Consider the following 5,886-nt stretch of genomic DNA (forward strand, 5'->3'; position numbering starts at 1 on the left):
ATTTGTTTCTATGTCTCTTTTCTCTCACTATTCTGTGAGATCCTTAAACCCAATAACTTTGTAATTCTCCCCTTTCTATTTCTAGCACCTGGTACACTATCTGGTACATGGCCAGATATTCATTAAAGAAATTGAAAATAGAATAAATATCACAATGTACATAACCAGTTTTTATCTCTCTTACAAACTGTAACTCATAAATGTTCAGATGATTCTTGAATATTTTCACTTGAACATCTTTTCATTTATTCTGTTTAAAACTGAATTTATCATAAAAACCTGAACATGGATATATATAACAGCTTTATTCATAATGGCCCAAATTTGGAAGCAATCAAAATGTACCCCAGAAGGCAGATGGATAAACAAACTGTGGTATATCTAGAAAATGGAATATTATTCATCACTAGAAAGAAATGAGCTGTCAAGCCATGAAAATACACGGAGGAAACTTAAATGCATATTATTAAAGGAAAGAAGCCAGTCTGAAAATGCTGCATACCATGCTATTCCTAATATTTGACATTCTGGAAAATACAAAAAACTATGGAGACAGTGAAAAGATCTGTTGCGAGAGGTTATGGGGGGAAGGGATGAACAGGTGGAGCACAGAGCACTTTTTGGGCAGTGAAACTACTTTGTATGATACAATAATGGTGAATATATATGTTCGTTATAAAATTGTCCAATTCATGGAAAGTACACCACCAAGAGCAAACTCTAATGTAAACTATGAATTTTAAGTGATAACGACATGCCGGTGTAAGTTCATCAATTGTAACAAACGTACCACTCTGATGGGGGATGCTGATAGTCGGGGAGGCTATGCATGCATAGGGGCTGGGATAAATCTCTGTACCTTCTGCTCAATTTTGCTGTGAACCTAAAACTGACCTAAAAATAAAATTTATTTTAAAAAACACAGTTTGTCATCTTTTTTCCTGACAATTTTGTGTCAGGGCCCTGAATCTATTTCACAAAACATACACGTACATTTCTGAGAGGCAGACTGACAGTAAACAAATAATCAACAATGCAGAGTACTATAAAAGGAGAGAGCAAAAGGCCTAAACTAGTTTTGGGGTTGGGCTAAATTCATTTTCCCAAACCTCAAAGATTTTTCTTTCAAATTTGGTTTTACTTTTGACCCCTTTATTTTTATTTCCATGGTCATTTTCTTCTCTTACTGAGGCTACCTGAATGACTTTTTTCCTCAATGAATTACAAAATGAAGACCCTGTTTCAAAAGCCCTATAGAGCAGAGGTTCCCAGCCTCTAGTGAGTTGTATAATTATTTCATTATATATGACAATGTAATAATAATAGAAATAAAGTGCACAATAAATGTAATGTGCTTGAATCATCCCGAAATCATCCATCCCACCCCTGCCCCTGGTCCATGGAAAAATTGTCTTCCATGGAAACAGTCTCTGGTGCCAAAAACGTTGGGGACTGCTGCTGTAGTAGAATGATAGAAATATCTCTTTCTAAATCTCTTTTATAATGTAGTATAAACAGCAGACACACTTTAATGTGTCACAAATAAAAATTTTATATAAACTAGAAAATACAGTTTGTATTCCCATTAATTGACTATAGTGTGAGTGCAAGTCTGAAGCGAAAAAATATATTGCCCTAAACTGATGTCATTTTTATCTGTATTATATGCTGGATGTCACAGTTAGCTTTCATTTAAAGAAAGATTCCATCACTAACAAAGTTTGTAACTCATTATCCCAGTTGGCTTTATTACTTAGTTTTTCCCATCCCCTGATGGGAAAAGAAACCCCTCAGTTTTCTTTTTTTAAAAAAACTTATTTATTTGACTTTTAATGTAATATTCTTAAGTCAAACAGAAATACGTATAAGAAAGCTAATCAAAAAAGAACTCCCCATTTTTAGTAAGGAATGTGTTTGCTGTTACATTTCATTAATGGTTATAATTAAATTACTCTGTAAAACCTGTTACAAAACAGCACATTTTTTGTGCCAAAGTAATAGGTGCACTTTCCTTATTTACATTGGCTTATTGCCGGGGACATTATACCTTTGAAAAAAGAGAGAACATGACATGTTTATAAATCTTTCAAATGGGAAAAATCAATTATTTTCTAAATTTCCTTATTCCATAAGTAGTAAGATATTTTTACTTTTAATAATCTAATGGAGGTATACATATGAAATGAAAATACATAAAGAACATAAAAGAAAGAAGAAATATGTGTTATATGTATCATGTGCTAAGGCAACAGAAAAAATTATAATCAGCTATATTCAATTAATTTTTTCTGTTGTTTTTTGAGACAGATTCTCACTCTGTCACTCCAACTAGAGTGCAGTGGCATCATCATGGCTCACTGCAACCTCAAACTCCTGGGCTCAAGTGATTCTCCTGCCTCAGCCTCCTGAGCAGCTAGGACTACAGGTGTGTGCCACCATGCTGGCTATGTTTTCATTTTTTTGTGAAGACAGGATCTCACTGCCCAGGCTGGTCTTGAAGTCCTGACCTCAAGCAATCCTCCTGCCTTGGCCTCCCAAAGTGCTAGGATTACAGGCATGAGCCACCATATCCAGTCTCAATTCACTTTTTATTATTCAAATAATATTAAATATCAGGCAAAAGACAGTCTAACCATATAAATACTAATTTTTACATTACGCAAATACATTATACGATGTATTAAATAACTGAAACATATTTCATTTAACTAAAATATATGTTACCAGCAATTTTTCCAACTTCTGCAAAGTTAATCTAGAGCAAGAGTGAGCAAACTCTGTAACCACCTTTGGGATATGCAAAGCTGAGAAAAGTCCATGGATTCATCTACTTGGTTTATACCAAAAGAAGAAAAATGGAAAGAGAGGGAAAAAGGAAAATACTAGGAAGAGAACATGAAAGAATAAATGAAGGAAGACTGGGACACAGTGTATATCATATGACAGAGAAGAATCATCTCCATGGTTTTCATGTCTTAATCCATTCCAGAGCAACAAATACTTAGGTTTCTTGCACTTACTGAAGAAGGATGAGAAAATAACAGATGACTCTATAAATTTTATGAAGTGCAGCTCTGTTTTTATAGTTTCCTTTACATTTTACAGATACACATCTTATTTGAATGGCAGAATTTCAACTTTTTCTCATAGTAACATTAAAAAGACTGTGAAAATGTTGCTACTGCCAACCAAAAGTCTTCTGGCCAACCTTTTCTAGAGAAGCTTTTGTTCTTTGACTTATTGTCAGTGAAGTATAAGGCATCATATTATCTGCCTTGCCTGGTGAATAATGATAAAGATGACAAAAAATCAATGTTGCATGTGAACTAACTTGTTAAAGGTCAGATAAAAATACCAAATTACTAATAAAAATACAATAAAGTTCAACACTGGTAAAAGCTTGCCAGGCGCTAATTGCAATAACAAAACAAAGCACCAGTTTTCCATTTAATTACTACTGAATTCTTCCTAGCATCATATGACCATAATAAAATGCATTAGGAGGTAGAGACAAGATGGCTGACCAGAGACATCAGCTGCCAGATTGTCTCAGAAAGAAGGAAAAGTTTTAAATGAAAAAGAAAAAATAAACAAATATAGATCAGGTGTGATTCCGAGGGAAAAGTGCCAGAAACTTCCAGAGATTCCACGGTAAGAAGTTGCAGAGTAGAACAAGAAGGAGCAAGATATTGGCAGAGATGAACCCCTGAGAGGCTTGGAGTCCAGCAAAAAGGTAGGTGGGGAGGTTTGTTTCTCCCTCCCTCACATCTTTGGCAGTCGGCAGTCTCTCAAGCTGCTGGAGAGCTTTCCTATCCTCACAAGCCTAAAAGCTGCTGCCACTGGTAAACTGGAGCTTCCTGAGAACAAAGCACAGGCTGCCAGCATCCTTGGGATCTTTCCCGTAAGCGCAGACCAAAGCTGAGAGGGCAGGTGCCATATTGCTTCTCCACTCACCGTGTGCCTTTGTTCTCCCCATGGGGCTTCAACCCCACAGTTTTCATCTCTCTCGTTCCCACATAAACATTTCTGAACTCCAGCCCAGACTGTAGGAGCCACAGGGGATGGGTGTGTCTGGCGAAATATGTATGACCCCAGAGCCTGGACATTCTGGGTGGGCTTTCTCCCAGAGAAAGGGACAGAGATGACCAGAGTGCTAGCTTTGCTCCATTCAGACTCTTTTCCTCCAGTGCCCGCAGCTGTCAAAAGAAATGATTGAGCTGGGGCTCTCAGAAGTAGCTGCTTCCCCTCTGTTGATGCATCCAGCACACTGAGGCTTCTGCAGAGAGTGGGGCTTAAACCTTTCCTCTTAGAAACCTGCAGCAGAGTAAGGGGTACCCAAACTGTGAGCTCCCTGCTCACCAGCCCTCCCTAGTGCTGCTTATCCGGCTGCCTCATCAGAGCAGAGCATACTCTAAAGTGGAGGGACATCAAACCTGCTCGAGAACCCCACAGGCAATTTGAGATCAGCATGCTTCTCCCTGGCATGGTCAAAGATGGATCTTTAGGGTCCTGGGGACAAGCCAGAAGGCCAGATCCTGTACCCCCCAGGTCTCGATAGTGTTGCTCGGGGGCATGGAAGGGAGATCTGTGAGCTAATTTCCACAGGCAAGGGAACCCGTGTGGGCAGACCAGAAAAGAGAGTGCAGGGTTTCAGCCATAGCACACTAACAGAGCACCCCTCCCACAACAAGAAGGCCATGCCCTCAGCCCAAGGTGGGATCCTGGACAGGGAAACCCCCAGCCCACAACACCATTGTAGGGCAGCTCAGCTAGTTTGAGCTCCTGCTTGCTGGCAGATGCAAAAGGGAAACCATGGAGCAGGGGAGGGGGCACAAGAGTGAAAGCCACTCATAATAAGCAGATTGTGAATCTCAGATGGCCCCTGTCCCACAAGCAGACTTTCTGGCTGAGTGGGACCACTTCAGCCCTTCCCTTGTGGCTTTCCCCAGAAGCCCGGGAGCAAGACACCTACTTTTACCAGCTTTTGTGGAGCCTGAGGTCAGGCTCACCCAACCCAGCCCTGCCCAACCTCACTCCCCCACCCGGCTCTGCTGGGATGGAGAATAAGAACTCACTTTGAAGTTCCAAGGCCCTGCTTGCCACTTGTAGCATTCAAGTGCTTTTCCTGAGGGCTGGAGATGGTCACAGGTCCCAAAAACAACACTGTAGCTTGTTCCTTCTGGCAAGCACCACCTAGTGGCAGGGAGGGCAATTTGCACAGCCCTTTACAGCATGTACTGACTCAGTCATAAAGGGTGTGGTTGATTCGTACTCACAAGCACCACCTACTGCCTCAGAGATTAAATTGGTGTTAAGAAGACCACAGGGCTGGGGAAAGAGAAAGGGTTCCAAAGACCTCCATCCTTCCTCATCAATGAGAGAAAGGGAATCTGCTCACACACATAGCTCACCACTGCTACAACCTACAAACAATTAGCAACTGAGAAAACCACCACGATAAGGATATCTACAACCAAGGCATCCATCTAGAATCTAGACCCCCAGCAAAGCACCCACAAGCAAAGCCAAAGGTTCTTATCCAATATATGCTACAGACACACTCTTATGAGGGGAGTGGGGTGGGGGTAGCCTCATCTAAACAAAAGAAATTCACAAAATAAGATGCTACAGCTGCTCCAAATGAGAAGGAATTAGTACAACAACTGTGGAAGTATGAAAAATCAGAGTGAAAGGCACCACCAAAGGGGAACACCAGCTCTCTAGCAATGGATAGCAATCAAAATGAAAATACTGAAATGACAGATAAAGAATTACAAATATGATTGTAAGAAACCTCAATGAAATCCAAGAGAAAATGGAAAACCAACTCGAAGAAACCAGAAAAACAATTCAGGAAATGAATGAAAAATTCACTAAAGAGATACA

The 5,886-nt window shown here is 40.1% G+C and overlaps 1 protein-coding gene across 1 annotated transcript in view; it reads right to left on the reverse strand.

Annotated features, from left to right (window-relative positions):
• LOC105812823 (roundabout homolog 2-like) overlaps nt 1-5,886 on the reverse strand; it is a 742,657-nt gene that overhangs the window by 53,438 nt on the left and 683,333 nt on the right. The window lies entirely within an intron of this gene.

Source organism: Propithecus coquereli, unplaced genomic scaffold (genome assembly GCF_000956105.1).
Source record: "Propithecus coquereli isolate 6110/MARCELLA unplaced genomic scaffold, Pcoq_1.0 Scaffold266, whole genome shotgun sequence".
NCBI lineage: Eukaryota > Metazoa > Chordata > Mammalia > Primates > Indriidae > Propithecus > Propithecus coquereli.